The sequence below is a fragment of the Anguilla rostrata genome, chromosome 4 (genome assembly GCF_018555375.3).
Source record: "Anguilla rostrata isolate EN2019 chromosome 4, ASM1855537v3, whole genome shotgun sequence".
NCBI lineage: Eukaryota > Metazoa > Chordata > Actinopteri > Anguilliformes > Anguillidae > Anguilla > Anguilla rostrata.
In genome coordinates, this window is record NC_057936.1 from 11,556,507 (window position 1) to 11,580,571 (window position 24,065).

At 38.8% G+C, this 24,065-nt stretch overlaps 1 long non-coding RNA gene across 3 annotated transcripts; it reads left to right on the plus strand.

Moving 5' to 3' along the window:
- The first annotated feature begins 20,583 nt into the window (after nucleotides 1–20,583).
- Nucleotides 20,584–23,683, plus strand: LOC135252498 (uncharacterized). 3 transcript variants are annotated; one of them, XR_010329422.1, is made up of 4 exons: nucleotides 20,584–20,699; nucleotides 22,057–22,155; nucleotides 22,875–22,953; nucleotides 23,243–23,683. It is a non-coding gene; the product is annotated as an uncharacterized LOC135252498 (long non-coding RNA). The 3 variants fall into 3 exon arrangements; XR_010329421.1 differs by lacking the exon at nucleotides 20,584–20,699 and having other exon boundaries at nucleotides 21,966–22,079; XR_010329420.1 differs by lacking the exon at nucleotides 20,584–20,699 and having other exon boundaries at nucleotides 21,967–22,155.
- Nucleotides 23,684–24,065: the final 382 nt, after the last annotated feature.

Below are 24,065 nucleotides of genomic sequence, written 5' to 3' on the forward strand. Positions count from 1 at the left end.
TACTTCTCACTTCACAATCCTATTTTGTCAAAGCTGTGTTAGCTTGCTATTCTTCAACTGTCTGTTGTTCAAAGGTTATTAAATTAGCCAAAGTGAATCCTTCGCTCACATTTACAATTGCTATAATATATAATTATACTAATGTATCTATAAGATGAGAACAACTAGCAAGCATGTGAAATTTTAAAATAATTAGTGTAGAGAATTTAGTCCACATTGAGAACATATGTGGGTTATTAAAGTAGCCTTGCTCTCTGGTAGAAAGATAGATACACAATTGGTCCCCAATAGGCATGATAAAAGAAATTAAGGGAAACTGGTGTATGTAGAGCCCTATAGACTATGGCATACAGTCAAATGTGTACAACACAAGTATGTTAGGATTAGAAGATTTACTTCAAGACAGGGTATAATATGCTGAGGCAGCAATAAATGCCCTTCATTAAACAATAGTTTACATTTTTATTGGACTATCAAATGACTTAATTAAACTTAATTTGCTACTTTGTCTTTGTTCTTAGTTTTCTTTTCTTACAGCTCTGAAGAGAAGTAAAATTTGTATTCAGAATTTGAGAAGCAACTGCTGTTTCCTTCCTGGCATTATTCAGAAGTCCTTTGTTCCCTCACAAGTTTAAGTATGTGTCTGCATTATTCTGAAAAATTATTGCAAATCTGGAGTGCTGCTTTCACACTGTCCACGTCCAGTCTGTTCCTCTTGTTCCTCCAAGAAGTGCTCATCACTGCAAAAGCATTTTCTGTGTGAGCAAGAGGAGCTGATTATCTGAATGTTGTTGAGGGCTACCTGCATTTTCCTGAGGAGTTTCTGAAACCTCTCATAGCTCATTTTCATTTGAAGACAGCATATGATACTTTCCATAATGCTGAATATTTTGTATGACTTATCTATACTGACCTCTGATGACAGAACTGGACAGCATCACAATATTCCTCAAGAGGCACTGGGAGTTCGAATAGCTCATTTATGTACTTTGCTAAGAAATCCATTTACAGAGGAGTTGGGTCTTGTCACATTGATTTAAAAAAAATAGAACATCTTTGACATTTTCTGAAATAGCTTTTATTAACTGCCTCTGGTATTAAAACAGGCACAACAGGCATAATGTAAAGACCTTTCTCACCTTTCCTTTACACTTAAGCGATGAGTGCACACTGAGATGATACCACACAAGCATCTCTCTTGGGTTTCCCAAGAGAGAAGCCTCTCCATGCACAGAAATTAATTTGCCACATTACACTTTGCTGCGGTGGACCTGCACACTAGCCTTCGAGGCCTGCCACCAGAACCATGGGTCCAAACACTGCCGCCCTGAGAGAGCAACCCACCTTCGGTCAATAAAGCCGGGGGCCTCCACAAGACCACTTCCTCTACACAACTTCTATAGTCCAGTTCCTGGATGCACTCACGTCTGGACCGTTACAGATCCCTTCTCCCTGCTTGTGGCAGTAAAGCTATTGGTGCAGCTGCAGAACTTGTCTGCAAGCTTTCCAGGTGTGCTCTTGTCACGCCCCTTCTCATCTCACGTCACTGCCTACCGCAAGTGTAAGTCTTTGGTACTAGCCTAGTAGATAGATGGTCTCCACTATGCTTCCAATCAATCTTCAAAACCTACCTTTATAGCTCTATTCATTTTTGTTCTATAGTGCTCAGCCATGGAGTTGGAATTCCACTCTTAACCAATACTCAAGGATTTTAAGTTCATTGCCTCCTTATTGTTTGTGTGACCAATCATTTTTTTAAAAATCATTTTAAAAGTACATTTGCTTCTGGAATGATTTCCCAGTATTGTCTGTCTGCATTACCATTTGGCATCACTAATGGGCTCATGTTTTTCAGTCTTTTTTTTTTTTTTAATTACCAGAAATTTACCTCGACATTGCAGTGCCTGTTTTGTATAAGCAAGTTAAAGGTGAAAGGAGGAAGAAATTTCTCTGCTCATGAGGTCTTTGTTTTCAAGGAGAAGGCAAGAAAAAAGTCTTATAAAGCTAAACTATGTGCCAACACAAAATTGCTACGTGCAAAACCAAATGTTAATTACAAAATGTTCAAACAAACAACCTTCTTTTCTGAAGAGGAGTTAAATTGTTTCATACAAATGATGGTCCAATGCTGTCCAATGGTGTTTCCTGCTCCTCAATTCAGTTCATCATTCCTTTTATATGAGTTCAGTTGGGTGAGTGGTGGTGAATGACAGTAATTAAGAGAGTGCTATGCCAATTCAGAAAAAAGGTGGGGGAAAAAAAGCATGGAATTTGATCTTTTCATTGAAAGATGGCTACGGTCATACAAAGCAACCATCTGAAAAGTGCATTTCATTTCTATTTTAAAAAATATATAACTTCAAAAATTAATGCTTTATATTGTTACTAAAGTTGAAGTTGAATAAATCTGATACTCGTCCACTTGTATTGATTGGCTAGATAATAAAATAGGCAAGAACAGATGGGAGTAGTTATGTGGGAGGGAAAAATTCAATTTAAATACAATAAGGAACCTTGACCACTTTCATATTTTTGATTCTCTACCACTGATTCTGAAACTGGAACTTATTCCCCACAAAATCTGAACAATACAGTTTACTGTGTAGAGGACTCATTATTATGCCACTTGCTGCTAATTGGTCACATATTGAGACTGTCAGTGTGAGTGGCAAGAAACAGCAATGGCCGAGAGACTCTCCGTGTGAAGTGGTTGCATTAACGATGGCCTTTTCACAGAACTCCTGGGTTCTCTGGGGTTGGGGATTACATGTACTAAGAAGGGATGGATTTACCATCCTTAGTGGTATACTTTTGTGGTGTCAGTGTATGCACTCTATGGTCTTAACACCTTCCCCAGCCCTGACTATCTTGAAATTGAAGAGGTTTGCTTGGATTCCTATGGATAAGCAGCCACAGTTAAGTACATTATTAAGGAATCCTGTAGGTGTCTACAGGCTATAGAATGCTACACAAGACGTTCAGCACTAACAGTGTAGCTTGGACAAATAAAAGGTGGCAAACGATTTCTTGTGTCCTGTCCGATATCACACTATTACATACCATATGCGATTCACTTAGATCATTCACGTACAGTAATCAGGTGTGCACAACAAACATGGAATATAAGTAAGGTCTCAGGTAAATGCTTTTCAATGTGCTTTTATCAAAATGAAAATTATTTTTGGATTTGTTCGAAGCACTGGCATGCAATTCCTTTGATTTGTCTCTTGATTATAGAGCCATGTACTGTATATAAAGGTTCTGATTAGAATGATGCCATTTCCTCACTGAAGAGTACTTACACATTTTAATTGTAGTCTCATCTAAATACACATACATTGTTTCACTCTCTATCATTAGAAGCATTTCAAATACATTTTTGGAATGTATGTTTTCTTGACTTGATTTATCTTCCAAAATCACTGCAAGCAAGATGATGCTTTTCCATAAGATTCTTTGAAAATGAAAAACAAGTGCGTTTAAATCTGCATATTTCCTATACTTGTTCATTCATTAAAATTCAAATTTATTGTTATTTCATTAATGGCAGCATTCATACAGTACTTCCTACAGTAACCTGCATTGCTCCCTCTGGCAATATTGTCCAAGAAGCAAGCTTAGTTCTCAATCCATTACATCTCACAATGAAATCCATGTGTACAAGATTCCTGGTTGTTACTACTGTGCATGTGCACTATGTGCATGCTCTCTGCATTCAGATATCCTCGGGATGATGGCATGATTAGAATGCAGCACCCCCTTGAGGTAATTGTCAATTACCAACGCGTTTCAGCTTTGGCACTGACTTTATACCCTCATGACACACTGTATCACTGCCTCAGCCACAGTCTGTGCATTCATAGGTCATATTTCTCTGCCTTCCAAGTAAAAGGACTCTAGCAGACTTGGCTTAAGTTACATGGGCAATGTACAACTGCACAGAAACAATTACTACTGAGAGTACCATACTGCTCTGACGTTCAGCATCTTATGCTTCATAAAATTGTCTTATGAACATAATACAAATTAATTTAAATATAACAATAGTATAAACTATTGGCATTCGATTATGTTAATCTGTTTATTTCTAATGGTTTGTTTTCAGCTAGGTTTCACTATTCATTGATTGCAGTATCACAATAATTGCTGCTGTTATAATGGCACCAGGGCTGGGTTCAAATGATGATCTCAGTATGACAAAAGACCTGAGATTACTTTTTCTGAGATTATTCTTCTGCTGGTGGCCTATAAAGAAGGTTTTTCTGAAACTATATAAATCTTTCAAGGTTATATACTCCATATATATGTATGACAATGCTGCAGGGTAGAGAAGTGGAAATTTGCTTCTGTAAAAAATTGCTAAATTAACTACCTAGATATTTACTCACTGCTTTTCTTATGTTGGGCTATTTTTAAGTTCTTCAGATAAAAAGGCTGAATATTTTTACATGCAAATTACTAAGCTGATGATCTCTTAAATGCAGGGACATGTTCTTTATTTTTTGGGGAGAAGTTAGTTTTCCTTAGACACAAGCTTTTGTGCACTTTATTTGCCGTAATGCCCTTTGTTGGCAGAGTTTGGAAGTCTTCATTAAATTGGATTTCAACAGTGGATTCAATTCTTTGATATTTGCCTTAGCAATGCTGCATGCTTCTCTGTTCATGTGCATATTAAATATTTTATTTATGTGCTTTGATTATGTTTCCCTTTACTGAGGGTTTATTCAGACTGAAGAGCTTAATTTGAAAATAAGTTGAATTAGTTATTTCAAATAATGTATTATAATTGGAAATCAAATAAGCCTTTAGACATTACAAGAGGACTCTATTGTACATATACTGTAACTCAAAACATGTCGTTATTAATTAAAATCTTCATGTTGTTTCAATGCATTGGAAAAAAACCCCACTACTAAGCAAATTTACTTTTAAATAGAAATACTTGGAATAACATATTTTAATAAGTGCAAAGCTTATCATTTGACACCATTTTTCTCCTGGAACTAGGAAAATGTAAAACAAATTACTGAGAGAATGTTGGCATGGTTGCATTATTGCATACAATTTGAATTGTTTTTTTAAATGGTCTACTGTACATAAAGACTTGTTTCAAACGATCATGCATCAAAAAAAGTAAAGTGAATTTATGCAAATTGGCTCTTCTGCATACCTTTGATGCAACCCTCCACGTCGGGTTCTGGATAATATAGGATAAGATAAATAGTCTGCAAAACTTATTATATGTTTTGTGTGTATTCACCATTCCATTGAAATTTTTAATGGGAAAATAATAACGCCAATAGATGACCAGTCACTCATAATTGTGACTTAGGGCAAAATCTGCACTTTCTTAACTTAAATTGTGTGCAATGTATTCTGGACTTTTTAATATTTGTGAACCCTACTTAATCTATTTTTTTAGAAATATGCTATTACCTGACTGCTCGCTGCTCACTGTGAGATATGCATGTAGTTGTTTTCAACAACACAAACTGCTTTTCGGTGTTTTGTTACATTTCCATTTGTGTGTGATTAATCACTTTAACATTATATGGTGATTTATCACACATTGTTTATGCTGAATGAACAAGCAAGTCTCCCTGGAACAGCCATCAAGGTTTAATTGGGGACAAGAGAAATCATGAGCTGGAATTTAACTGCTGGCTGTCAAAATGAGACATCTTAGGTGAAGCCCATTTCGAATGAGTTGAGAGCCAGCAGCCACATTTCTATTTGGTGATTAAGAGTGCAGTGGACAGTCAGAGCACATTCTGGCCCTTTGAGTGTGAGTCTGCATTCTGTTCACTCCAGCTCAGGCAAGTGTGCCTCCACTATTGGCAGAGTTTGATGTCGGAGGAAATCTTGGCGTAGGGGTGACACGTGCAGAAAGGGAGGTGGTACTGTACAAATTATTGCTTTTCTAGTGGGGGAAAGGAACTTATTTTTGAGAGCTGAAACCGAAAGCTTGAGAACACAAAGAGTGCACAGAACATTATGTCCACTAAGATTAAAAGCCTTAGAAGGGGGCCAGAATGGGGACAATCAAAAGGAGCAATTCACCAGAATGAGTTCCTTCTTCTTCTCAAATGGTTATTGAGTTTGGGAGAGTACCCACTATGGCTGTATCCATTTGTGGAAGTGGATATGATGCTGCAGCATCTGGCCCACTCCATTCTCCCTCGATAGCTTCTCACTGATAAGAGATTCTTGTTGCAACTTGGTGCAACAACTAATGCTTAATCTCACTGGTTTTTAAAGCGTTTAATATTGGGACCCAAATTAGAAATGTAGTGCCTTTCAGGGACCCATCAAATACACACACTATATTACAGTAGCACAGCCTCGTAGACTACAGACTCATTCCGAGACCCACCTCATTCACTCCAGTGACCCATTTTGGGTCCTGACCCGTAGTTTAAGAAGCACTGCTTAATTTGATTCTTTTTCTTCAATATGTAGGTCAGCTTTAAGACTTGCTGTGGGCCTACTGTGAGCTACGGCATGAAGTAACATGAGAAAACAAAGCTGAAGCATAGACAACAGACATCTATGCTGATTCAACTGAAAAACTGGAAAATAGAGTATCTATTTGCTTGGATGTAGGGACTTGGACAAAAGTATTCAATCTGATTTTTCTAATGGTAATGGTATTTTTATGATAGTTTAACAGTTGCTACACAAAAAGGCTTTGATCATGAATGTAAAAGTTGTTGAAAAGGTGTATGACATTCAAGGCACTCGCAAGGCGGAAATATCTTGTCCAAGGACATAATGGTTTGATATTCAATATGGACTATTTTTTATTGTCTGAAGGTATCATGTAGAATTAATAGAAAAACTGGCAACCACGTTTGTGATGTCTTCTTTTTCTTGGCTCTCTAAAGTAGCAAATATGAGCTATTTCTGTAAGGACAGGGGCCAAAAAACATAAACACTGATATTTAACTATGCACAATTGATTTTCAATAGGCTTGTTTAATTTAACAATGTTTGTTCATCCAGTATTCATTATGTTTGTTAATCTAGTATTCAGTTCTGTTTGTAAAACAAATATTGAACATAAATGTAATGATTACATTGTATAAACAATTTTCAGTACATTATTAGCGTAGGGCTTTTATCAAACCCTGAAAATGCAGAATATCAAATATTTTGTCATTGTATTAGATTAATCAGAGGCTTATGTGAATTTATAAAACAATTGTGGTTTGTAGATTAGTCACAAGCTGTCTTTGGGAGCTGAATATTGCCAGATGACATTTACCTCTGATACAATTTTGAGTGTGCATATTTATCATAATTATGTGAATTTATGATGTTGGCTTACAAAGAACAAAATTTCCTGAGCTCTCAAGGTTGAGATCATCACTTTTTTAAAATAGAACATTTTCAAAAACGTAGCAACCGCTAGCTCAACAAAATGCATAATTCAGATTAGTTCATCAATTTATTTTGCCCCACAAAAATGCATCCTTTATTTATTAGACTTATTTTAAAATTTTCATCTTGCTGAAAATATCTATGAACTTGATAACAGGCACTCAAAGGCCAAAGGTAAACGGTGATTTTTCTATTTTTGTTTGTACCGTACAAACAATACAGCTCCTTTTCAGTGACTTTTTATCGTTGACTATTGCACATTTTTATTTTGTCCTGTCCGTTCTTTAAACCATATATTAGCACTGTTGACATTCCCACTTTGTTTATGTTTACTTATGAATTGGAAAATTGACTTGATAAGGTACAATCGCATATCTTTTTCTAGTAAAAGTGATTGGTCGTTCCATAACATTGCATCCATGTGATACAAAAGTGGCTGCGTATTGGACTGAGACCGGGAGAGGGCCCCTCTTCCCGGTTACAAAGCTAGCAGCACATCTTTGCATTCCTAAGATGATCTCTAAGGTCAGAAAGTCCCAGTTGTCTTTGGAGAATAGCAGGTCAGAGCTGTGAAAGGGCATTGGCTTTGTCACTCGATGGAGAGGTTCATCAGACGTGCAAGGGCATTAGTGACACTGGAATTCACCCAGATCAACGTTAATGACAGGCCATTAGCAGCTTAAGCGACAAGAGGATCAGGAGAATCAGGATTCTGTGCTCTCTCACACCTTCCTGGTGCCCCCTCTACCCCCACAGTGCATGTTCAGTTCACTACGCTCAGGAAAATGTCAGAGATTGAAAGGTACAACAGTGTGTGTGTGCGTGCGTGCGTGTGTGTGTGTGAGAGAGCATGTGTGCGTACATGTGAGTGTGTGCATCAGTTCAAAGTACAGATGTAGATGACGAGGAGGAGCCAAGGGGGGAAAAGGAAGTCCACACGTTGCGCCCATGATAGTCGCCCCCACCGCCCCCACTGCAGTGAAAATAATGTCTATGGGTAAATCTGACCTGTCTAAATAACCATGGGGACATCTCTATCACACTACAGTTGTGTCTGTTCATAACCCTGCTGTCAACATGCATTCGGTCTAGTCCTGTATTAATCCGTTTTTTCTATTTAATGACCGTGTTATGTGATAAATGCATACATGCAAAACACATTTGATATAATGGGGCATGAAATATTTAATGTGTAGCAATGCATTATTAAAATCAAAGTTTATTAAAATATCAAATTTACTGGCTTAAATTAAACACGTACAATTCAACAATGACTTTTGGAAGAACTGGTTGCATATGGCGAGCTCTCTGCAAAATAAATGTAAATTCTGTAGTACTTCCTATCTGTAACTGATCGAAAGAGATTTTGGCGTTTTAATTAAATGAAAATTCAACTTCATAAGAAGTGAATAGACCCCAGTTTTGTCCTTCATTGCACGTTCAGTTTCCCAATGACAGGTACTTTAAAAACTCTTCCTTCCTCATAAATATATTCTTTTCAGATGATGTGACTTATTGTGAAATGACTGCATGGGGACAGAAAGGAGAGATATCTTTTTTGCATCATTCTGGAAGGTGAATTTTTGGATCGCGTCCATCCCCCAGAGGTTTTAATATGCCGTCACTGTTCTTTTGAGGGTAAACTTGACGGGAGATTAATAAGGCCCCGTTGTCTGTGGAATCTGATTAGACACCACCGGTGTACTCTCATTCTATTCCCGTCGCCTTACAGACTGAGAATCCCTTTCATGTTGCACTCGTACCATTCATAACGGAGTAATATGCGCTGCGTAAGTCTTAATTACTCACAGCAGGTGTGAACGGAGGTGCTGTGGGATAAACACCTTTATTTAAAGAAGCTGCTGCGTTTGCAGGAAAGAGAGTTAGCTCATCTCTTGGTACGGTTTCAATTGAATAGACCAGCATCAGGACGCAGCTTTGGAATATACAAAAGGCCACACTGGGGTGGGTGGTCAGGTCTTTTATTTAATGCGTTGCCTTTTTGTTGCTGTCTATTCGTCCGTATACATTTGGTGGTCTATTTCGGTTTCACAGAATCATCAGTTTCTACTTTCAAGTTCTCAGAACACACCAGTTTTCTTCCAAACAGTAGGATATTTATTTCCTGTATGGAGTGGGCTTGACAACATGCAACTATGTTTAAAAATATTATTCTCCTCTCCAAATCACTAGAACGGATTGTTCTTTAAGAAATCTTGGCTGACATCAGCGAGTTTGTGTGTACCGCTATTACTGGGAAGGATGCTGGATGGCAAGCAAAGGCTAATCAGTCACCTACCAACTTGAGATTAAAACCAAACCTCTGTGTAAATTAATCATAAGACAAATGATTTACATCTGTATATCAACACTGTCAGCATCAACGTGTTTAATCAGAACCCTATAGCGGTTAGCTCAACACTTGATTGTCACATTTTAATTAATGTAATGTCTAATTTGACAGCTAGCCATCTATCTATGCAGCCAGCTAGCTACAGCTGTAGCCTCTACATGACCGTGTTATGTGATATGCCAAAGAACACAAATATGGCATGTGTAAATGATGAAATGATTGAAATGAGGCCTTAGGAAGCATTGTATTTTACATTTAAAATTCAGGTTGATGTTAGGTATGGAGTATGTAAAACAAAGAAAATATATAGCTGTCTGCTCCCAACACCCATACAGCACCAAGAGTGCCCTTGGTTAGAATTGCACCATGCTAATATCCTGCATTACCTAAATGTGCTAAGGGCTGGTCCCTACTACAAACATTATGCACATTTAATAGGGGGTTTTACAAAGAGAATTGAAAGATGAAAGGCTCATTTATGATTGGACATGAAAAGGAGCCATTGGCGAAGCCCAGTGCTAAGTGTGTCATGCACCCACTTAATCGTAAATCCTTTCTCATTATCAATAGGGGAGTGACCTGCCAACAGCATGTCATCTACGGCTCTATTGTAGTCAGTAAAAGGTATGGAAGGGAGGTGCCCAGAACTGTTTTGCTGACCGCAATTGCAGAATTTTCCAAATTCTTTCTGTCATCAAAAGTAATAAAGATATCAACACTCCTATACTGCATAATGTGAGTTCTCAATCATTTTCTATCTCCATTCATAAACCAATGCCCTTACATCATAAGAAAGTGTGGAATGTGCAACTATATTCCAGTGCAATCCATCAAAGTCTCATTAGAGTAGATTCCTTTTAATGGTATTTTTAAGGCTGGTGTTATACGTCTATGCCATTGTACTAGGAAACTAATCATATGGCTGAGAAATGCATGGAGTAGTAACTCCCTTAAAGCATTTTACATGTTAATTACAGCAGCATGTGGAATGCCACAGCCAAACGTGCAATATTTGGTCCATGAAACCAATTTAGCATATTTCTAATAGATCCAGTTAATGCCAAGTTTTCTGCATATGGTTCCATAATAATTTATTCAATGTTCATAATTTATAGGATTTTTAAAGCTCACAGTTTATTCAAAGTACATTTACTTTTGTGGCTAATCTATTTTTACCAAGTTACCAATTGTACTCAACCATGTCAAGCTAGAGTTTCCATACTCTTCTGTTAGGTACTTTTAGGTACTTTCCTCACTTTTTCCCCACACAAAGAGGAAAATGTGTCTTTTATAATTAGTATTGGTTCACGGGACACTAACATGTATTATTTCCAGAGTAAAAATTTTGTTGGGGTTTCATGGCTTACCTTGTAGTCAAGCTAGCTGTCTGAGCCATAAAACAAATTGACACAGGGTGCACATGCAACATAATAAGAAGTATATGAAATCTTGAAAATACAGAAACACATATATTGTTTGGCCTAAGAAATTATACATCTGTGTACGCTGAAAGCAATCATTAGCAACAAGAGTGGGCGATGGCAACCAGATATTTTCCTGAGCATGGTCTATTGCGAAATAACAATAAAGTTAAAGACTATTGTGCTCGCCGTCAAAAAAAAAAACATATTGACAGACTTCTCCTGAAGCTTTGTTTTCAGGGGACGTTTCATTCGTCTGCTCCTGACGGTGTTCTGACCTAGGCTGATATGTACTTTCACAGTCTGTGCAGCACAGTGCACCGAGCTATTTATATCTGTGCTGACGAGCTGAATAAACGGCAGCTTGGGAGTTTACGGCTCTTACTATGTCTACCCTGGGAGAGGCTCTGACTTTGAAATCATATTCCCCTCCTCTGTCCTGGTGATTTTTTAAACTAGGAAATTCAGGCATGTGCAAGGTGGGGGGGGGGGGGGTGGAGGAGAATGGACAGACATGGCTGCTTTGTTGGGTCTGACGGTGTTTTGAAGATGTAACGGATTAGTCCCCTTCACTGCCCGATGGCCAAGCACGGAGGTATTGGATTTAATGGGATCTGATAGAGGTGCTGTAGCTGGTGGAGGGAGATGAAAGATGAGTGAGCCTGGCTAGGCTGCAGTTCAGGTGACCAGCAGCCTTCTGGATAAAACTGCAGAGGTCTGATAGAAGAGACAGGAAGAGGAAGTTAGCAGTCTAGATGGGAAATGATGATTGCCTGAATAAGAGCTGGGCTGAGTGCCTAGAGAGGAAGGGGCATATTCTTCTAATGCTGTTCGGGAAAAATCTGAATGCCTGATATTCTGCCTTGATTTACTCAGAGAGGGATAGCTTGTTGACCAGTGCTACTGTGCTACCATCCATGGTAAGTGAAATGTGAGTTTTAGACTTTTGAGCTTTAGGTGATTGTTTGCCATCCAGAGCAAGATGTCTTGTAGGCAAGCTGAGTTGCGTGCTGAGACCACTTCTCTCCCGTGGAAGTATGTCCGCACATTTTGAATTTATTTATAGGGGTTACTTCTACTGTATGCAGGGCTGCTGACTTGTATCCAACACGTATGTATGTGCATTGGCAGAAACTGCTGAGAACTGTCTGCATATCACTTAAATTTGTGTGTGTGTGTTAGTTTGTGTGTGTGTATGTGTTAGTTTGTGTGTGTTTTTGTGTGTGTGTGGGGGGGGGGAGGGTGGGGGGTTAGGGTTAGGGTTAAGGCAAATACACTGGCTAATTCACAGGCAAAGCCATTCTTTGCATGTGTCTCATGTACAGCTACAGCTTTTACATTTATATGCAATTGTATTCATGTTCAATGACCCTGCTTTCATGCAGTTTGCTCAAATATACTAAACTAAATATATATGACTAGAAAGTGAAAGCCATAATAAAAACAGCGAAAGTCATACCTCAATTCGCAATCTCTAATACAATAGCTTGGAAAGTGACTGTTTTTCCACACGTGCAGCTGAATATCTTAACAGTGCAGGTGTTTTTAGCTCTTCTGTTATTGACTCTAAGAGTGCTTACTTTTCCTTTTTCTGTAGTACTTAACCTAGTTGAATGTACTTTTTGAATGCATATTTTTAAGTATGACTGGATGTGAGTGTGTGCTAAATGAGTGTACTGCAAATGTCTATTTGAGGAGTATTTATTTTTAAACTTTATTTTTACAATAACATTTTCTAACAAAATTAAACAGAAGCGCTCATCCAACGCTTTCAGTGAACATATTTTTCTAAACCAAGTGCAAAATTATCAGCTGGAAAACACCGTCTCGCCTCGAGGTGTCCAAGGCAGGAGCCAATCAGCTTACACATAGCCCCTTTTGCTGCGGTGTATCCCCCTGTCAGCTGTGCTACTGTTGTCACTGTGGTCCAATTATACCTTTGTCTTCTCTTACAGGAATATTTAAGTCTAATTCAAGTTCAGTAAAAAGCACTGCCTTTCCTAAAATGGGCGACGTAGCTCAGGAGGTAAGACCGATTGTCTGGCAGTCGGAGGGTTGCCAGTTCAAACCCCGCCCTGGGCATGTCGAAGTGTCCTTGAGCAAGACACCTAACCCCTAACCACTAACTGCTCTGGCGAATGAGAGGCATCAATTGTAAAGCGCTTTGGATAAAAGTGCTATATAAATGCAGTCCATTTACCATTTACCATTTACCACCCATAACCCCCGAGACACAGTTCCAGCTCCACATACTCCTGTAACTCTGCAAAGTAACAGAATATGATTTCCCCATATTTTTGTAGTGCTCTCTGTCTGCTCTGATGGAATGGCCTACGATACCGATACAGATACAAAGGGCAGCAGACATGGCCAGATCAAATGGACACATTCATATCATTCTCTTTCTTACCAAAAATCTGAACAAAATATTTTCCTCAAATGTCAACTTTTAGGTTAAGATTCTCTATTCACAATCTTTTAGTCAAGTAGTTGGCTTAATCTCAATCTGTGAGACCCCCCTAAAAGATGACCACAACCACTATTTTAGATCATTTACAGCCATGACCGCCCTGCTGAAAATTCCAGCTTTGACCAGCTACAGACCAGCTAAAACCAGCTCCAGCTCAGCTACGACCAGCTAGGAATTCCATCTTAGATGTGAACCACAATAAGTGTTAGAAAATTGATCAATTTTGTATTTTAAGGTTTTTATAACACATGGAACCACCATAAATACGCTTATCATAAAATCACAGGGTTTTAATCACGCATTAATGATTTAAAGATCATTGTTTAAAAAGGGATTGACATACACTGAAATAAATGTGTAATAATGTGGGAAATGAGCTGGCATGATATCCCCCCCCCTCACAAAAAAGAGGCAAATCTTGCTCATTAATTTATGGAGCTTGCTTCGCATAGCGATTGAATTATGGGTCTCTTGAGTGACACATTGCTTAACTGCAACTCAACTTGAATGATAAATATTTTTCTTAAAGAACATTCTGTCAGTACTTGTAATTTTCTGTCCAACAGACCCTTTCCCATCATCACACTTTTTTGCAGAGGCTCATCTGAAGATTTTTTTGCTTTCCTTCCATACATTTCCCCCGCTGAAAGAACACATTTTGACATCCTTTGATAAAGGATGGCAGCGCGACTGCGTGACTTTTGGCAGGCCGTGAGAAATGTCCCCGAAGAACAACAATGATCTGTTAAAAGTGTGATTACACATCTGTATGCCTGATTTTATTTTATTTGCTGACACTCTGAACATGTCATTTCGCGGGCGTCGATGCTTTCTCGTTTGGTTAGCCACAGTGACAGACTGACAGTTGTGGCTCCGCGCCCGTAAATGAAAGCCCTCAGGAGAATTTGATGGAAGACATTTCTGGATGGAATCTGTAACGGGGAGAGTGAAGCAGAAACCACTGGCACATCATTACCGCAAATGAAGGAAATCGATGGGTGAGGGCTTCGTGGCACAAGGGCGAGAGTGACTCAGGGGTCCCCGGGTGTCTCTCTGATGCTGGCGCTATGCGGCTGTCCGTTCAGCTACTCACAAGTCTGTCTCTCCATAATGAGTATATTTGTCCATATCGAGGGGTTAATGGTAGACGGAGAGCTGGAGGACTGCTTTGAGCCCCAGACTCGGGCAGACGATTTAACGGTGAATCTCCTCTGTAAGCAGAGTCCATTCACGGTGCGAATGAGTCAGGGAAATCCAATTCCGAAAAGCAATAGGGTTCGAGATGGCGCGTAAATTGCAGGGAGCCCAGCTGGTGACCCCCCTACCAGAACTTGGCTTTGACACTGTTATAAAGACCCACCCCTTTTATCTTTTCCACTAAGCGTGTTCAGCGTTAATTGATTCGCTTGGAAAATACAAAAGCAGGGCAAAATGTCATTCAGCTGCTCCAGGTGACCAGTTGCGCAGAGCCCGGAAAAATCTTGCTCTTCCCCCACTGCACATTTTAAGGTTAATGCTTGGGAGAGTTCAGAGAGACCTCTATTCTTGGCTCTGGATGCTGTTGACTGTTCACAGAGCACTGTCAGTCCCATTTGCATAACCACACCTGTAAACTAAAGACCCGCGATAAGCAGTTTAATACACGCTAATGCTTTGCTGCATGATCGATGGAGCAAATAATCGAGATTAGCTAATGTTATGGAAAACGATGTCATTACTCCCGTGAAAATGTACCTAATTCCCAGCCATCAAAGCACATTTGTTTTTTAACTGCTGCATGAAGTTAAAATGCCGTGCTTTAAAAAGGTATTCTTAATGATTCAAGAAGACTGTTGAAGCTAGACATTTTACCATACAGTGTGACACAATAACGTTTCACGCACGCAGACTCATCTTGCGTCTAACGCGGTTATCCGGCTTGGAATCTACACATGTATGTATATTCCCTGTGAAGACTCCTGATCCCTATTCATGCATTTTCATGCTCCATGTAATTACAAAATATCATGTCTCCATAATTTTTTCATTGCGCTGCTTATTAAGGCTCAAGGTTAGCACATTTTTAATAGGGTTAAATTTACCACAAGATATGAATTTAGCACACTTGTGAACATTTGCGCATGATCATGCTCTCAGTATAGCAAAGTACTGAATTTTGCATTCATGTAAATGGCGAATGTTGCACTATAAATCAGAATACCACCGGTGGTTATAACTCATTTTACAGTGAGGCCATTTTTCAGAATAGGTATCAGGGTCAGGGGATTTAAGAAATCGGTGCCGTCAGCATAATCTAAAACAAGGGCATTATTAACAGGGTTTTGCTCTTAAAGTAGCAATTATACAGATGGTTAAATCCAACTGTACTTCAAACAATCATCATGACAGCTTAATTTTCTCATTGCGGTGTTTATTAAACAGACAGCCTTCTCAGTGTCCTAGTCTCCAATAGCTTACAAATAAGTGGCTGCATTTTGGAAAATGAAAGAATCAGGCAAGCAGGGCTTTTGTGCCTTCGAACAAGAGGGTCAGATTGTTCACATGTCTGATAGCTTACTTGTCCAAAATGGAAAATGCTGTCCTATTAAAAAGTTTTTTTTTAAAACACTTTACTGGTCCGCTTTTACAATGATTGTCATTTAATGAATGTAACAATACATACTAAATACGTAATAATGTAGCAGACTAGCTAAGTGGTCTTTCTTCTCCTCAAGTTTTGAAGTGGAGCCACGAGAAGGCATAACGCAAGCTTGCTTTTAACTCTATGGTATTTTAGCAAAAATAGGTCAATGGTCCCATCAACTCACCAATTTATTTTGTAGCACATCTCCACTTGTGTCTTCTGGCAAAACCAGAAGCTCACTACAAGCATACTTGACAAAAGATTCTTTATGACAACACTCAGCCCATTGTCTCTCATCATCCACCTTAAATAAATGGATTGAACAATTAATAGACATGTTTAAAAAGACACTAAAACACAATTTATTCATTTCATTAATTGCATTATAATGTCAGGCAGTGCACAAGAATGTTCTTGGAGTGTGGGGCTTTGAAGGGAGGGCTATGGGCAGGGGGGTTGCATGGGGGTGGAATATTTTTGGTATTTTAAAAAAATCTATGGTAGCTCTCTCTCAATCACTTCTCCAAACTTACATACTGAACCTTTAACAAAAATGCTTAGGTATTAAGTTAGGTAACAGCAGATAGGCTAGAAATGGCACATTTCAGCTATATGCTACAGCCTTCAGGAATATAGCCTATTAGCTGTCTTTTGTTGCCGATTTCACGACACTACATTATTTTATGCCTTTACTTACCTTTTTTTGTTTGCCGCACATCAAGCCTATTTTACAAATTTGGAAAGTTGCTACTACTTTGTTAAATGAACAGCCTGCCACTTGCACTATAGAATGCAATTTCCGCTGTTGAATAGATCAATGCGTTATTTTTATCGTAATTCCACTTTAGTGGCTACAAGTGTTGCCAGAAAGACAAACAAAAAAAAACTAAAGCGGCTCAGTCATTTATTACAAAGTTCTGCATTAATAAGCTGCATTAATAAACAATATCTTTTGTCACCATCGCAGTGGTAGTTCAGCCACCCTGTAATAAAAATGTCAGCGGTCTCGCCTCTCCTGCACAGATTTCTCAGTTCGTGAAACCGTGTTTGTATAATTTTGTTTCTTGCCGTTATGGCCTTAATACACAAAACAAATTTTATTTTAACGGTTGTGTGAGCTTGTCTTAAAACCTCTCTGATATATGCAACTCATTAATTGGTAGGCCTAATTTGAGTCATTCTTTTTACAGGCCATATAGCAGAGTTTAAGCTTATCAGTTAATCATAATTAGTTTGTTAGAACAGGCTACGACAAAACCCTGCGCCCATGTTGGCCCTCCTGGGAAGGGATTGGACGTCTTTATCACAAACCATCTAATTCAGTGGTTTGAAATTCCAGTTCTGGAGGGCCATGGTGTCTGCAGGCATCTGTGGCTTCCTATCCATCAGCAGCCAATCAGAATGTATTATTTCTTTGAGGAAGGTATTCCTTTCTGTGTTCTCCAGCACCTCTAAACACCTGTCAATTCTCCAGACGGGGGTGCTGTCTATGCATAGGAGGGAGGGTTTTAAAATGCAGGGTACTTCTGGCCTCATCATGCAATAGCAACTGTGCCTGTGCCAACTGTGCTGAAAGTACACGCAGTTCGCTGGTGCAAATGGCAGCCGAATGTGACCGGAATTGCTTTGGCTTTATCAGGTGCATTCATTATAAAGCAGGAGCTAAACTGTGAAAAGTGGAAGAAACCCATTGGCATCCCTCCGCAGAGCACATAGCGGGGAGCTCATTGTAAAAGCCGAGACCGAAAAAGCTGAAAGGCATCTTTGAGGAGGAGGAGATCCTGAAGGGGAAAAAAAAAAAAAAAAAACATTAAACCTCATTATACTTTTCTCGGTTTTTCTCGGCTTATCACCACCTGTGTTTTGGGCGCGAACTTGACGGCGGAAAGGTTGACGGCCATTCTCACTGCAGGCAAAAAGAGAACCGCAGCTGCTGTCTGCACACCGCCGTGCGCTAATGAGAAAGCTGCTTTGAATGAGGCTAGCGTGCTGAACGGAAAATCGGGCCGCATAGGAAGCGTACAAATGCAGCGGAGTTAGCATTGCTTTGGGGAGCACTTACCAAAGGCACAACAGTTTATTTATTTCTGCATTATTTATTTATTATTATTTTTTAAACTTCTATGTAAATATAAATGGCATAGTCTTTACTTCTAACATGCACTGCTTCTGAGTCTTGCCTGCTGTGAATAGCAATTGTCGCCTTGCGAAAAGACTGAAATGGGAAAGGTTGCCAATGCCTTAGTGTGAAGAAAGATTCGATGTGTACGTGAAGAAAATTCCTATCTTGTAAGGTCTAGCTGTCTTCTGTTCATTAAGATGAGACAGGTGTGTGGGGTCAATGTAGGAACTGCCTATCTTGTGAAAATCCAGCTAAAATAAAATGATCTAATTGTGTATGACTTCTGTGTTTTGTAAATGTTTTTTTTCCCCCCCCAATTGTGTTCAGGTGCCCTAACAGCAAGCCTCCGCTCGTTTTCATCTGAACTGTACTGCATGTTTAACATATAAAATATGTTTGTAGAAAAGGTTTTTTTTTCATTGTGAGCTTTTTCACATTTCCAGTTATCTTTGGTAACCACCCTAGATGATCTACAAATGTTGAATTTGAATAAGAACAGTAAAAATATTCATGAATATTAAACATGTTCAATTAGTCTTAGTTTCTAATGTTTTTCTTACTTCTCTATTCCTTCCTTCCTTCCTAGCTGGCTACCTGAAAAGAAGCATGTAGATCTGTAGGTTGATGCCCTTGTTGTTTTTGGTAACTACACTTACAAAATACATGTTTGGAAGTTAAAAGGTTTGTTTTTTTTTTCGGTTCTGTAGTCTACGTGCTGTTTTGGAATAAGACTGCATTTTTATGGACTTGTAAGCTTATTGTTGCTGTTCCAATCTCTGACAACACGCTTGCATATTTTGCCTTAATCCCTTGAATCGACTCTCTGTTTCTAATGTACATGGCACTCTAAGCTTCCCATGTCTGTGCCAAGCCTCAGGTAACCCAATGCTACAATATCTACTTCCTCCATGACATAAACCACCTTCAAAGACATTCAAATTAAAGCAAAACTAATACCAACTCTCTCTCTCTTCTACCCAATTGGCACCAGCCCCTTCATTTCCACATAACAGTTCAAACTGCAGTATAAACCACCCTCATGCTGTCAGAAGCATGCAGTATAAGTGTAAGAATAAAAAGGTGTGATAGTCAATTGCATTGATATTAATGCTTTGAGGTGCATAACAAAGTTAGAGAGTATGCATGTAATGTTCTGTACGTTACAGGAAATAACATATTACCAGGTTGCTGAAGGCCTAGGTTCTATCATGGTATGCCACTGATATTAAGAGCTCTATTTTCCGGACAGCCCATGGCAAAGTGGTATTTTTGTCTTGGATTTTGACGTGCCTGAGCCATTTGGTAATTTTGTGACTCGCCGTGCGCCGAAGTGGGAGGTCAGGCGCTGCTGGGGGTGTGTCAGTCAATATCGTACAGCGGATTGTAATTTTGATGCAGCTCATTGGAATTTTCGGGTCAATCGAGTCTGGCATTTGTGCCGTTCGCTGCCCGCCTGCTCAGACCATGTTTACCAAAGTCCCAGGCCATCATGCAGTGGACTCCTAATTTCAGGCTTTCCCATGCTATGCGTGCATGATCATAGACTATTCAAAAGGAAAGGAGTGGATCTATGCAGACTAATTTGGCGTTGATATAAATCCTGCTAACAGGAAAAATGGCAAGGCCACACTTGGTTTATCTGATGTTTTTCTTTAAGTTAAATGGTTTGAGATATAGAATACCATTCCTTTGCAGTATAATTGATTGGCAGTTGAATGTGTGGAGGAAAAAAAACTTTCTGAATAGAATACCTTGTTATGGTTAAATTTTGCCCATTTAAACTCAGTGCCTATGAGATTCAGAAAAGGATAACTGATATTTTATTTTGTACATGAATGTACATAGTCAGGGGGACTCCAACCTCAATCCTGGAGGGCTACAGTCTGCTGGGTTTTGTGATTTCCTTTCAATCGGCAGCCAATGTAGGCCTTGGATGTAAGGTGTGCAGACTTTGCCCAATCAATGACTTAAATTAAGGACTTAAGTGCAGGACCCCATCAAATCCCAGCAGACACAAGTGGCCCTCCAGGAACTGAGTCTGAGATCCCTGTACATAGTAGACAAGTAATTGAGCCAGTTTTCTAATGTATTTAGACGGATATGCATAACACTGAGTTACATACACTGCGTCCTATATGCAGTAAAAATGAACATGTCAGTTATGAGAGCCAGATGTATTTGCATGTATATGCCACCTTTTTTCTCCAGGCATTGTTCTTTGAATGATTGTCCTTTCTACACCTTCAAGGCTACTTCCCCATTGACAGACTGCAAGCGTGTACCCCAGTGATTTGGTGCTGCTCTGAGCTTTAAGATGGGTCTGAGATGAGGTACGTTTGACGTGCATCTATGTAAAACTAGAGGTTTTTTTGCCTGCATTGCATCTCACTTGCAACATCCAGTCCAATGCAGTTGCTTCTGAAGATCTGCTGGATGCAACCATAGGGGTGTTTCCTACAGTGCAATAATGATATCTCCTCTTCCCCGTGGAATTGAGGATGGTGACTGATTTGCATTGCTCGCTCAGTTCTGGAATTATATTTTATTTCACTGACAAATTTAAATCACAAACGACAAAGTATAAGTATATCCCTCCATTCCTTAGGGTAATAATATTCATAATTAGTACTGCCACATTCATTTACACATCATATTCTTACTTTAATTAACATAAATAACAGCATAAGTAAAAAAAAAAAGTACAAGTTTGCCACAAAAAAATGCTAATCGTAGTCTACGCGAAACTTCTTTTCAAGACCTTAAGGAATCAGTCCTCGGGTCATACATATTCACTTCTGTGGGCCTAAGGAACTCCAGGAGGAGATATTTACTCCATTTATAACAAATAGCAATACATAATTAACAACTTCTCAGTCGTTTTAATTTAATATAAAATAAATTTAAAAACACAAAACATGCACCAAAGCCTAAAACACAACACAGACCTCACACATTACATAACATTTATTTATTTATTTACACACATAAATGGATGCACCATTGATCCATTACCGTCCACTTCCATACATTTTCCAGGGTATAACTAGTGTATGTACACAATTCACATATACATTATGGAAGCACTCTGCTTAAATCTTTTTTTATTTGCGCCCTTTTTCTGTTGCTGTTCCTCTGAGCCATTTTCTTTGTAAAAATGTATTTGAAAGAGTGAAGTTCTTATGTGACCATCAGTAATTTGAAATAAAGTTTACAAGCTAAAAAAATAAATAAATAAAAAAACATGCATTTTCTTTGCATGAATATTATCATTTTATGTAGAAAAATGCTGGACAAAGAAATACAAGCAGGTGATAAGAATTACTAAAAGTAAGATACATTGGACTGGTTAATTATATAGGAATTATAAATAGAAATTGTTGCAAAACATTGCATTAATCATCAAACTCTGTTTCTAAATGCAGTGTTTCTATAATTTGTACCAGTACTGTACATGAAGTATTGCAGCAGGGGGAACTGTCACTGAAGGCGAGTATTCCACAGAGGTGGTACCAATGTTCACTTCAGCTCCACCCCCCACTGACTGCACCTGACCATAATTACAGCTCGTTGGGAGAATATAAAAGGAAGCATCAGAACTGGGTTTGAAAGGAGTTTAGGACTGCTTTATTGCTGTTAAAACTGAGCGTGAATGCTGAGTTTAATTTTTTTTTTTTTTTTTTTTTACAGCTGAGTGCCGTACCCTAATCTGTGTGAGTGCCCCAACTGTGCTTTGACCTGTGCCTGTCTTTTGACTGTTCTTAAGTCTTACCCCTGAGCTTGATGTTGGTAAGCAGCTTTTCTGAAAGAATCTTTAGAGTGTAGACCAATGTGTTTAGGCACGCTCATCCTTGAGCTGGTTTTATTTAGATTTTCTTTCATTCCCAGCAAATCACCATGAGTTGTATATCTATTTTGGTGTGTGGAGGTATAATTACTGCACACCTTTAATTTCCCTGATTGCTTACCTTGGGGTTAGTGTGTAATTCATATAATGGAAATCGGTTCTTTCTTTGTTTTCTTCTACATCAGCCACTGAATTGTTTATTCATATGATGTAGGAAGCTGTAGTCATATACAAAATACCTTTTGTTAAAGCATTCCCAACCTTGAATGGGACTGATTACCGCAAGCAGTTTTAATCAATTGCAGACATGAGTCCATGAGACTGCTTCCTGACTTGGTTGAAAGCTATACCTTATGCTTAAGACCTGTGTTTTAGACTTTAGACTGTTTTAATCCTACACCCTTGAACCGTATTTGAAAAATTAATGCTTTGGTTGTACTGTATTTGATACAAGTAACTTCTGTGCCTTGTGTGTTTTTGGTACAACTCTTGTGATACTATATGTATAGCAGTACAGTGGATCCTCAACTAAACATAGCATAAACCCAGAAATGGCATATGCAATTACTCAAGACATAGATTTACTTTATCACTGATTCAAAAACCTTGGCATTAAACTGAAATGAGTCACTTTCCTTTCCTCCCACTCTGACTGTACTAGGTCCAGATCCATCTGAAATCAGCACATTTCCATGAGAAGCAAATTTCCAAGGGAGCAGCATGATGAAATGAAAGCAAAAGTACCTACTTGTGTACAAATGAACCTATTTGCAGGCACATTAGTCAATGGCAGTCTTGTGACACAGCAAGAACACTTGCAGATCAGTCTGTGCATCACTGTGACCAGTGCTTTTCTTGGCAAGTGGTCTTTCATTTATCGATAAATGTACATTATTTGGCATTTCGACATTAGTCATTTTTCAAAAATCTGTTTTCAAAAGGGGCTAAAGATTGCAGGGCTCACTGAAAAGTACTCTCGTTTGGAAAGCCAGCTTTTTCAGGCTCTTCCTCTTGCTCACTCCCCAAAAGGAAAGTCTCATCCATGCAACTGCAGTGAGCCGACAAGTCTCTACACCACCCACAGAGAAGCTGAGGTCAAGCCACCACTACAGGGAACAACCAGCTCCACAAATTTACCCAGGAAGCTACGCTAACCTGGCCAGCTGCAACACACACTGGAATCTGTGAAAGCATATGGCCGACACATTGAATTATGTGAGGAAGGCAAACGGGCCCCTTTTGGATCACTGCAACTTTGACTAAATTTCCCCTTTGGAAAAGAGAGGGATCATCAAACACTCCCAGTCTCCCAGAACAGCAGAGAGTGAAATGGAGGCTACAGTAAATCTGTAACATACTGAGTGGGTGGAACATTCATGAAACCACCTGAAGCCATGTCTGTAAGGAATGATGCACATATTCACTGAGAGTGTTAAAAAATTTAAATAAACATTTTAATATTAAAGCACACACTGCTTACTATGTGGTTCATTCAGTTGTTTTTAACGTTTATATTTTAGGGTTGTTTTTTTTTTGTTTGTTTGTTTGTTTGTTTTATTCAGTAGATTTCCAATCTAAAGATTCATTACTGTAACACGTCTGGATAAATATTTTAAAGTTTAGGAAAAAAAATATTGAATGGAGCATTTTAAAAACATTTCAATGTTGTTTAGACTATCCATTACCAAAACTTGTTTTGGCCAAAGATATATATATATATGCTTTCCAAACCCATGGAAATGTCTGAGCACACAGCTTTCATTATTGTTTGCATACCTATCAAAACTACTGTATATCTGTCTGTATATTTGAGTTTTATTGACCCACAATGCAATACAAAAAGAAGATATGT